This window comes from Psittacula echo, assembly GCF_963264785.1.
Source record: "Psittacula echo genome assembly, chromosome: 4".
Classification (NCBI taxonomy): Eukaryota; Metazoa; Chordata; class Aves; order Psittaciformes; family Psittacidae; genus Psittacula; species Psittacula echo.
The window spans coordinates 36246794-36259116 of record NC_137738.1 but is presented as its reverse complement, the minus strand read 5'-3'; the positions used below and the strand labels follow the sequence as shown (position 1 = coordinate 36259116).

Below are 12323 nucleotides of genomic sequence, written 5' to 3'. Positions count from 1 at the left end.
TTCTGAGTTACTATTGGAAGGTATCACATATGGATCCAACCTCAAACGAACTACTGAGAAACAGTTTTGCAAAGGCTTAGCACAGAGGTTTTGTAATAGATCAAATTTAACTTTATTAACCAAACTCCATAACACTCCCTCTTCATTGGCATGGAGCCTTAATGAGCTTATTTAGCTTAATTAGCTTCTGGATACCAGCCACTGACTGAGTTTTCACTTGCTCTGATAATTTTAAGCATCCGTTTCTTTTTTCGCCATTACTGGCTAGACATTTCAGAATTAAATATGCATTTGAATAAGGTCTAGAATCTGTGAGACCATTCTCCTGGTCAACTTACATTGCTTTGCTAGAGAAAAGGGGTTTTAGCTTCTCCAGAGAATGGTGGAAACCTCTTCTAAATGAGCTTATGAGGTGTCTTAGGGTGTCAGATACACAATTCCTATTAAGAGTCAGTGGTGGCCACATACCTTTTACATGTACATAGCTTTGTAAATAGCACTGTGACAAGGACAAAAGGAAGCAAGCTAGGATCTCCCAGAAACCAGAGAATTCAGAATTAATAGACTAAAGTATTTCATAATTAGTTGCAATTCCACTGATAATGTTTCACCTGGTATTTAGCAGGATAAAGTGTGATCTGTGTTTCCTATGGGAAGTGAAAAAGACTAAGAACTAACACGAGTAGGCAGGGAGAGTTGTTCTACTGTGTACAAAACTCCCTCCATAGAGGCCAGGTCTGATTGCTTTCATAAAGACCAACTTGAGTAGGATTTGTGGTTTCAGTAAAATATTTGCTTTGGTGTACATTAAGCCATAGAGATATCAAGGACCTTACAGTAGGGTATCAGGAGCACTGGAAAGCAGGAATTTTATGCTGGACACTGTACTGACATTTAACTTGCTTTAACAATTTACTTGGCATTTGCATAGAAGCTGTAGACAGGAAGCTGCCTACATGCCAAGAATTTTGTTACAGAAAAAGGTCCTTTTCTGACAAATTCCACTGTTTGGTTTATACCTTTGGTACGCTTAATCCCTCTAAAGCCTAGAAAGAGTCCAACATATACATATGTGAACGGTCAATTCAAAATGCATCATTTTCTAATCAGTCACATCAGTAAACAATTACTCTAAAAATATTTCAGTAGTCTGTTACCTATAAACCCCTCAATCTTACATGACCTTTAAATTGAGAAGGCATTTTAATTCAAATTGCATGTACACTTTAATTAAATATCAGCTAGGGAAATAATTAAGTGAATGTCTGTAATTTTCAACCTGAAATTAATTCTTCCATTGTATGGTCTATGTGCTTGCAAAGTTTGCTCTTTCCTCCCTCTTCCTTTTTTTCACTGTTCAAACCAAAGTGTTATCAACAAGGATAAGGGTAATTAAATAAACTCCAACAAAATCCACTAAAACACCCTGGTTAGAAACATGGTTCCATTTCTAACATCATGATTACAGTTTCATGTCTGAAATAATCTGAATGGCTAGAACCTGATACTAGAACCTGGCCAATATGTATGCATAGGTGGTTTCTTTGAGACTCACAGAGATTAATATATAGATATAAGAACTATATTTTAAAATTCATAATGAAACATTTTCCAGTAAAGTGTAAGTTTATATAGGCTGGAAAAAGCCTTGTCTGCAATTCATCATATAAATGTTTTTGTCTTCTTTAGCATCTAAGTACCTTTCCAGGAACTCTTTGATACAAAGCATTCTCTTTTACAGGAATGAATAAATTAGTAGACTGGCCCAGAAGGGAACAAAACAACAGGCCTTATTTGAAATCTATTAAGTTGAGAAGAAATATTGCTATGTGTTAGTAATAATGATAAAAAAGAGAAATTATGAAGAAAAACGTGAGAAAACCAGAACTTCAGTGACAACAGAAGCATGGCCCAAGTTTGAGATGCTAGTAGAAAGGGAGAGATTCCATAAACAGAGTACTTCTGAAGAGGTAAGGTTTGTCCTTCTATTTAAACCAAGAAATGCCAAATTCTGCCTGTAGAGTGAGACTGTAGCCCAAATCACAGAATGGTTAATATTCTTAAGATTACAGAATGCTTAGTAGGGTTGTTTTGTTGTTTGTTTTTTCTTTTTCTCCTCAATAATTTATCCCATGTTACTCTGTGTGTGTGCGTGTGTGTGTGTGTGTATAATGAAAAATGAAAGGGTTTCATAAAAGAAAAAAAAGCTTTGTTAGGGCAGATAACTCACATGAAGCATTTGATGAAAATGCAAACTTGGTTGCTTTCGTACAGAATGGAATAACATAAAATGCTCTGAAAAAAAAAAAAAATCTTGCTTTTCTTCCTAACTAGTACAAATACATTTTTGCCTTGGGACAACTTTAAGTGTCTTCTAAAACATTACTAATCAAAGTTGGGTACATCTAAAGCCCACTTTAAAACACATAACAAGAGAATTTATAATTTAATGTCTGGATAGACTAAATTTCTATTTCTTTGAAACCAAGGAATATCAGAGAAACTTTGATAAACTTACGCCTGTCAGGTGAGAAGTATAAGACGCAAAATGATTAAGAGTTGGTGGTTTTGCTTTTGTGCAAAACAAAAAAATAACCCTTTTGGGGGTTATAAAGAGTGAGGAAATGCTTCAGGAGTGCTATTTTAGTCTGCATGATTACTACTTCTGCCAAAGGTAGCAAGCACTGAGTGGGATCAATAACAACTCCTTGGCAGGTAAATACTGTTTCTACAAATTGTGTAGTTTACTTTACGAAAGGATAAAAGCACAGTGAAAGATTGCCAGCATCTTCCAACAGTTCTGCATGGAAAGCTGGAGGATAACATGAGCAGTACTACATAAAGCTAGTATTTGGCAACAACATGAAGAAATTAAAAAAGCTAGTAAAGGGATACACACAGAACTCATCAAATGAGAAATAAGTGTGACTATGTCTGTTACTAAAAAAAGATAAATTGATCACACAATTTTCCTTGTACACAGAAAAGATTTATTTCCATGAGCTAAGCTACTACACCATTCAATACCACGCAGGAATAAATGCTTGGCCAACTTAGAAATATTTCTTGATTTTTCATCAATTACACTAATTTTTTGAAGTGGCCCATATATATTATCTCCTTATGTTTCTTTTTCTTACTTTAATGGGTAAGAAAAGTAAACAAACCATAGTTTCAGTTGTTAATCTTGTCCATTCTGCCACGTATTGCATAAAATAGCATGTCTTTATTCAACTGAACTCCCAAAGGTGTATACATCTTCCCTGTAAATAAGTACTATTACATGAAACATGCTGAGTGAAAATACATAAATGCCTTACTCCTTCGAGGGACATGACTTTCTACAAAAATAGCAAGAACTGTTATCCTTTGGAATTGGGGTGCTGGGACCCAGCTGTGATAGGAAACATGCCTGGGAATAGGGGGAACTGACCTTCATGGGGAAAGTCATTTCCCCTCTCCATACTTAACTGGAAAGTGAGAATAGAAAACACAATTTCTTTCAAGAAGAAAAGGCAGAAAAAGCATTTTAGAACTTGTTCGCAAACTTTCAAAATTAGGGAGTTATAAATATGCTTCTTGTAGAAATTCTATGAAGCAAATCAGGATGCTAGCAATGTGCAATACTTAAAGCAGACATTATTAAGTTTACCTGATTAATATATTTGAAAATGAGAAGCAACCTTTGTGTACATGTGGCTTGTTATACCTTTTGAAAAACATTCCTCAACCTGATCAAGTCAAACACACTTTTGTCCTTTAGGAAAACAATTAGCTTTTATTTTAAAGGTGCTTGTGATGAAGAACTCATCAAAATCCTTGATAACTTAATCCAATGTTTAACTGCCTTCACTTTTAAAAATATTGTATTTGCTTATCTTCAACACCACTGCCCAATACTGTGAAAACCCGCCACTGCCAAAGTTCTGTCTCTCAGAGATGCAACAGTTCTTATGAAGTCATAATTTATAATTTTCACTATTAAACTAAGATGACCTGGCCACTTATTCCTTTGTACTCCATGAAACTATTTTCCTGGGATATCTATCATCCCTCTTGTGATTTATGAGACTCTTTACCAAACCCTCCACTTCAAGCACGGAATGCAGAACTGCAGAAGCTCTCTGCAGAAGCATTGAAGAAGTTCTCACCACACTGCCAAAAATGGGGTAATGGCAATTTTTTTCTTTATGTGTATTCATCTGATTATACAGGATCACTTTAGCTCTATATGCCATGGCACTGCACTGGGATCAGTGTCAGATTGACTATTTAATGTGATCTGTTATATCTTTTTTAGACGAGCTGCTGTTGAGGAATGGATTCCTATATTCAATAAATGTGATACATGTTCCTTTTTCCAGATATATTTTCCTAATGAAATGCCCAGGTTTTCTTTTCTCAATTTGTCAACTTAGCAAGGTTGTTCCGTATCAATAACACTTTCTCTCAATTATTGACAACTACTCAAACTTTATTTCTTCTGCAACTGCTTGTGTCATAGAAGTTAAATGCAACCAAGAATATATTACTATTATACCTTATGTTTCTATTATAATCTATTTTCTTAACTGTAATTCCTCATTTGACATGATCTTTCACATAACCAAAACCCATGCCATATACTTCTAGTGCTTCTAGAGCTCTTCTAGTGCATCAAGATATGCTGTCTTACTAAACTGTGAAAAAATGCTTTCAGAAGCCTGTTATTTTAACATTATTCATTTTCTAACAGAATTTGTAATCTCATGACAACTATAAATATTAGTTTTGAAGCACATATTTTCCACAATTCATTTTTAGTTGTTTTTAATATTATCCTTCTCTATCTCTTCACTACTTGAGTCTGAAAGCAAAATGACAGGCCTTCAGCTACCCGAGTTTTCTGGTTTCTCCTTTCTGAAACATTTTAGCACATTAGCTTCCTTTTTCCTTCAAAACTGTTCTCTAAAACCTATCATGTATCAATGTTAAGAGTCTGCAAAGCTTCTCAGCTAGTTCCTTTCAAGCAAAGCTGTGCAGCAAGGGGCTCTGGCTGTGACGCCAGACATCATTCCAAAAGACTAATGTCAAAAAATAAATATATAAATTGTTGTTTTAGTAAGTAGACGATGTCAGAACAAATGCAAATAAGCTTTACATTAGAAAACAAACCAGACCAAGAGTAGAAATATATTATAACACTTGTGTAGCAGAGTCTGGTTAATCATGGGATCCTCTCTCTTTGAAAAAGAGATTCAAAATGCTTAAACGGGAAGTCTTGGCAGGAGATCCAGATGTGCCAGGAAGTCTTCGTTTATTTACAGGCTTGTCAAGCCACTCCTGTCAGGAGTGTCAGCCTGTGGTACAGAGAAACCCTGACTCCTTTCCCCAAAGTCTTAAGTGTGGAAATTGTGGCTTAAGGGAGAAGGGAAATCAGTATTTTTGAAGAAAAGCCAGTAGCACCCTCTCAAAATATGCTTCCTGCTCAAAATGAAGCTCTTCCCCAGAGTGGGAGGCCCTCAGGGAAGGGCTGCAGTGGCAGCAGCAGCAGTGAGATGCTGGAGGCCATCCCAGCTGGTCCTGGGGTGGCTGCTTTTATCCAGGCACTGCTGCTGCTGCGGTGCCACTCTTCTGCAGCAGCTTGGGCTGTAGGCCAGCAGATACCTGGGGCTCACATATTTGATAAACCACTGTTAAACCATTCCACAGTACCAGTGAGGTTATGATGCACACAAGTTGTTACACATGACCAAATGGCATTCATATAATTTTGAAGGTAGCATATAGTAGTGCTGAATCAGCCTTAGCATTGATAAAGCTCATTTAGGATAAACTGTAAAACTATATTTACTCTGTCCAGACAAAACTTAGGGTTCTGTTTTTCTTTTAAATATCTTTCTACCTGCACTTTCTAAACTTCAATGCAATTACACTCCTGCAGCTGCAAGCGGAATTGATAACTCTCTTCTTCTTGTGTGGTAGCATTTACTGTGGTTTCCTCCTTGGAAATTCTCAATATAAATAATTAGCATCTGCTGGTTTTGGTTTGTTTTTTGTTTTTTTTTTTTTTTTTTTTTAACAAATACACAATTACTGTGGTAGTTATTTCCTTACCTAAGCTTTGAGTCATCTTATTGCTACATATCTGTTAGCTTAACATGCTCTAAAAGACAACAAATAATTACAGTTTGACTAAAATCACAAAAAAGGGGACATATTCTGACACCCTGTCCATTTCTCAAAAATGTGGAAACAAAAAAAAAAACCACCATATTTGCAATAATATTAATATAAGATTTATCATTAATATAGCTTAAGATGGCCAAACCAATTAAAGATGGCATTTGTGGAAGATTTTTGATTACATTTTCAAAAACAATAAAATAAGAAAAATGTTCTGAGAAAAGAGGCATGCTAGATATGTTAAATCAACAGAAAAGATAAGCTTAGGTTCAAAAAAACCTAACAAGCATCTGAAATAAGAGGCAGAGAATATTCAATGGAAGATGTATTGGCAACGATTACTTTCTAGATGAAAAGCCTGAGACTGATTTCTTAAAGCATTAATATTTAATAACTTTGCATTTGCACTGTGTTAGACCGCTACTTAAAAATGAAATTGGCTTAGAAGTTTTTATAAGAATTGCTGGTCTGCCAGACACTTAAGGGTACATTTTCAGCACTGTGCCTAGGAATTAACATTAATGGGATTTATGCAACGGAGTCCCTGAGCACCACTCTAAATATTACTCTGCTTAGTAACTAATTTAGTGTGGTTACATGAGTGTAAATAAAAGGAGAATTTTGATCTAATACTTTTATACTGTGAACTAAGTATATGTAACAGTTTGATTCTTCCAAATACAAAATAGCATAGTTAGATTAAAACAGTCATTTGAGAAAACTTTATTTGCATTTGAATATTTATGTTAGAACACAAATTTCTTTGTACAGCGATTGAAAATGGTTAAATTCATCAGAATAATATGATAATTGTCAGTACAAAAAGAATGGACTTCTATATAATAGTATATCAAGGTTTAGATCCAGCCAGGATCTCAGCACCGTGCAGCCATTCGCTCACTCTCCTCCTTTCCCCCACCACCCCAGGGTAGGATGGAAAGGAGAATCAAAAGAATGTAAACCTCACAGATGGAGATAAGAACAGTTTAACAACTAAAATAAAGTAAAATATGGTGATAATAGAAAGAATACCAACAATAACAATAATAATAGGAAATGACAAGAGAAGAAATGAAAGCTCAGAAAACACAAGTGATGCACAATACAATTGCTCATAACCTCCTGACTGATACTCAGCCTGACCCAAGCAGTGATCAGTCCCTTCCAGGTAATTCTCCTCCGTTTAGATACTGGGCATGACATGCTGTGGTATGGAATACCCCTTTGGCTAGTTTGGGTCATGTGTTTCCGCTCCCTCCCAGCTTCTTTTGCCCCTCCTCACTGACAGAGCATGAGACTGAAAAATGCTTGACTGGAGTAAGCATTATTGAGCAACAACTAAAAACATCAGTGTGTTATCAGCGTTGTTCTTAGGCTAAAGCCAAAACACAGCACTGCACCAGCTGCTAGGAAGAAAAAAATAACTGTTGCAGCTGAAACCAGGACATAGTAGCTCTAAGAACTGCTATCTGAAAAATGAACTGGAGGCACAAAGTTCAGATCTCCACGTTCTGAATACTGAGGTCCAAATATTTTGTCTTTGACCCATCTTCACTACTATTTTATCACAGATAATATCATTAACTTGATCAAATGCAGGATATAAAAATGGTTTAATATTGTATTCATTTGGTACTAGCCCATTAATATTTTAATTATATAGCATATTGTGTTTGTTTTGTTAATGTATTGATATATTGTTTTATTTAAAGGAGTAACCTTTTTTTATTAACAACAAGAAAAAAAAAATATTAAAAATAATGTCAAGTAAGCCCCAAACATACAGGAGAATTTACTGCTGTGCCTCTTCTAAAACAGATTCACAAATCTAAGTATTGGCTTCTATAAACTCTTATCTGTTTCCCTGTATGTTTTGACTTAAAGCAAAAACCAGAAGCTAGTAAAATAAATATAAATAAAAACGAAAGTTGAGCCATATCACAGACATGCACTTCTTAAGTCACCAAGTATAGATATTTACTTCTATAGGCAGCTACTTCTTACAATCTCCATCTGAAATTTATCAGGCTCTATCATAAAAGTGTTAAAGGCTGTTAACCTCCACAAAATTTGCTCTAGAACAGCAGCTTTCAATGGTTAGAAAAGTTATATTTTCCATCCTAAACTGATCTTTGGACAGTTTATAGCCATTTGGTTTTATGTGAACATATCACTTTAGCTCTTCTCATGCTCTAATATTTATCATCTCTGTGATAGTTCTAGGCAGCAGTTACATCCCCTTCTCAGATCTTCATTTTTCTAGGTTAAAAGGACCAAATTTCTTTGACTTCTCTCCCACTATCCCTTTCATCCTCACAGTATGTTACACCTCTTTCAGTTTACATCAGATTTCCTGAACTGGCAACTATAACAATGTGTTATGATGTAAGCACCTGCATAGACTATGATGAAATGAAAGATTACCCCAAAACTTTCACAACCTGTTATATTTCCATATTTTTTTACTGTTTGGCACTGTAAATGTCCCTTCATGTATAAGACTTCAAATATATCGCAAAGTTAGTACATCTAGACATGCTACCATCAGCTGTGAGAGCTGATCTATGATAACTGCCTGCACATCCAATCTCCACAAAACGGTGCTGGACACACTCGAAAAAGTTAAGCGAAGTATCTCCACTGCTCTGAGCTAAGAGCACATTGAGCATATATATCAGAGAAACATTCACTAGTAATTTGTGCGGTAAAATTGTTGTTCACTCAGTCACAGAACTACATTTTCATCTACTACTACCAACACACTTCAGCAACAAGATTGCAATTTTAGTGTTAGAGACAAAGGACACATTTCCCTTGGAATCAGGCTTGTTTGGGTTGAAATACTGTAATTTCCCACTCTAGACATTTTTGTAAGTCTGACTATGCTTTTGCTCTCTTTGATGAGATGTACGTATTCATTATTCCTTTTTTTGTGATCCTACTTCACACGCAACATATGGAAATAACAAAGGCCAATGCATAATATATACATAAATTTAATACATGAAGTAATGTTAGCTGTTTTTAAAGAAATTCTTTGATAAGCCTCAAAACAGCCTTATTGCATATAGTATATTAAATATATATATATATATATAAAAATATATAAAACAGTATATTACCTGGTAGCATCCTTGGACATGCATAAGTTCTGTGGTAATTATTTCCAATGGGAAATGAATAATTCAGGGGCCATAAAATGGTGATTTCAGGTTTGGGAATTACAAAAATACCCTGTGGGACATCTATTCAGCTTCCTATGTGACCCTGAGCAAGCCAAAGACTTTATGATTCAGTTCCCCATCAGTAAAGCAGGAATATTAATATTTTCCTTCTTTAGAAATCTGTTTTAACAGCAGTATTGGAAGCCTTACAAGTAAAACAAGTAAGCAAAATAGAAAATACACCTGGAGAAAGATACTATGTCCTATTTCCTATTAATAAGTAGAAATAAGCCAACACCTGTGGCTGATTTATTTCTTACTGTGATCATGTCTACTAAGTAGGTACTTAGAGCTTCCTTTTACTTAAGTGTTTGTCGGGGATAAAGGAGCACAGATCTCTATTTCTGCGAAGTCTGAGGCAAAAAGGTAGGTATGTCCCCTACTGTTACTCCAAATGCAGGAACTGTGTTTCTGAAAGAAAGCAGCAATCTGTTTTCAGCTACAAGGCAGATACAAATTGAATCAAACCTGACATTTTTGGCAGAATTCTTTCTGATGTTTATGAGAAGAGACAGAATTAGGAAAAAAAAAACCTTAAAAATTATGTTCTGTAAAATCATTCTGGCAATGTAGCTTCAGTCTAGTTTTTTACTTAACTTGCATGAACAACTGAGCTTATTTGGCATAATAAAAGAATAACAACTCTATTTGTGATGTATCCTAGGCATAGATTCATGAGCATAGAAATAAATTGAAGAACTTAAGATGGGCAATGTGCTTCCAGCTTTTTAATTTTACACATTCTTGTTTACTATCAGAGTGATACAAGGATCCAACAAATAAAAAGTATAGAATAGCTGTACTGATCCATCAGTTCATCTAATCCTTCCCCTTTGACAAGGGATAGATACTTCCATTCTCTAGTTTTAATCCTAATCTTAGTCTACTTTAGTAAATAGAATGGTATGCACTGACTGATTATAGATAAAACTGTATCAACACATTTACAGCATACAGTTAGTATGTTTTTACTCATGTCATACTCTATAGATGGGACTGCTTTCATAAAGTGAGATGAAGGTATCTTTATATTAATTAATGCAGAATGGCTCACTTGAATTTTTCTCCACATAAAGGAATCTCCTCTCTTAGTCAAACATTTTCATTCCATAAAATTTTCCCTCTTTTTGCCCTTCTCCTCCAAATGAAGTCACAAGAAACATGTTCAGATATGCAATTCTACATACACTGTGGTAGAGATAAAATGGAATATGTTAAGAATCCCTCGAGGAAAATTACAAGGATCCCAACTTTATAGGACAAAAAAGATAACCCTGTATCCTTAATGTAGGAATGACTCCACCTTGCTGAACATTTACAGATCACTATGAAGTACATGTAAGTATTCACATTTACCACAGGAACTCCCTAACCTACTCACCCTGTCCCAGGAATAATAAATATCAGCCAACACGTGTTAACACTGATAGCAGCGTATTATATTATAGAATAGTAGCCTCATAGTGCTGCCAAGTCTCTAGTGATCATGTGGGGAATACAAATTCATAAGTACGTAGAATATGCATATATAATATACATACAATCTGAACTTAATACCTTATAAAGTGAAGCACTACTAGGAGTGCAAAAGAATTGCAAAGAGAAATAAATAAACCTCTTCTACATGTAGTGAATGGCTAGCAGAAACAATATTGTAGCCATGCGCGTAAAAATGAAGAGCTGCAGAGGATCTCAAAGTGCAATATATCTTCCTGTTCAAGAAAATAAAGGACAGTTTTCACCTTTGTCTAAAATTAACTATTTTATTCAGCCAAGTATTTCTTAGTGAAACTAAGTAGCATTAGATAAATAGCTCAGGAAAAACCTCTCCTAAAAAGCACCTTATAATGGCACAAATTTATGTCAATTAACATTTTAACTATTAATTCTAGGATAACTTGGACAGAATAATAATTGATACAAAACCAGAAGGACAGCTGTCTGGTGCTGGCTGAGAATTTCAGCAAGAACTTAGTCACTGCTTACAACAGTTTTGTAAGTTTTGGCTGGGCTAGAGCTAATTTTCTTCACAGTAGCTAGTGTGGGACTATGCTTTGGATTTCTGCTGGAAACAGTGTAGATAATACATGGATGTTTTAGTTACTGCTGAGCAGTGCTCACACAAGCCAAGGCCTTTTCTGCCTCTCACACTGCTCCAACAGTGAGGAGCCTGGGGGTGCTCAAGCAGCTGGAGGGGATACAGCTGGAAACTCAACTGACCAAAGGGATATTCCATACCATAGGTACCATAGTCAGCAGTAAAACTAGGGGGGAAGGTTGGCGTAGGGGTCTGTGCTTGGAGACTGGCTAGGCAGGAGTTGGTTAATGATGAACAATTAAAACACTTGTCTTTGGTTTTATTTTTGTTATTTTCCTGTTCATTACAATTTATTATTATTATTATTATTATTATTATTATTATTATTTTATTCCAATTATTAAACTGCTCTTATCTCAACCCACAGGTTTTCTCATTTTTACCCTTCTAATTCTCTTCTCCCATTGAGCTGGGGAGGTGGGACTGAGCAAGAGGCTGTGTTGTGCTTAGTTGTTGGCTGGGGTTAAATCACAACAAATAGCTTTTCATTTCTACATATGATACAATAGAACATATGCTCACGTGATGTCAAACTTGCCCAAGGACTTCAGAGCCATGCAAGCTGAATGCACCTGGAAACACTCCTTCAGCTTTTTTCTTCTTCTAGATATTAAGTTTACAGAATTTGGCTTCCCACAGAGCTGACTCTGAATGCCAAGGCTGAAACGTTTACTTAAAAATAGCAACCTATGTTTCCCAATGTAATTTCTATCTTTTCATGAAGCCACCTAATAACTAAGTCTAGGCAGAAACTAGTACTGCTCCCGTGAGTAGGTCTACATCTGCTCACTTTAATGTCATAGTGTAACAATCACAAACACAAACTAAAATGAGAT

The 12323-nt window shown here is 35.5% G+C and overlaps 1 protein-coding gene across 1 annotated transcript in view; it reads right to left on the bottom strand.

Annotated features, from left to right (window-relative positions):
- Positions 1-12323, bottom strand: part of PRKN (parkin RBR E3 ubiquitin protein ligase) — a gene marked incomplete at both ends in the record, with an annotated part of 739613 nt that overhangs the window by 233974 nt on the left and 493316 nt on the right.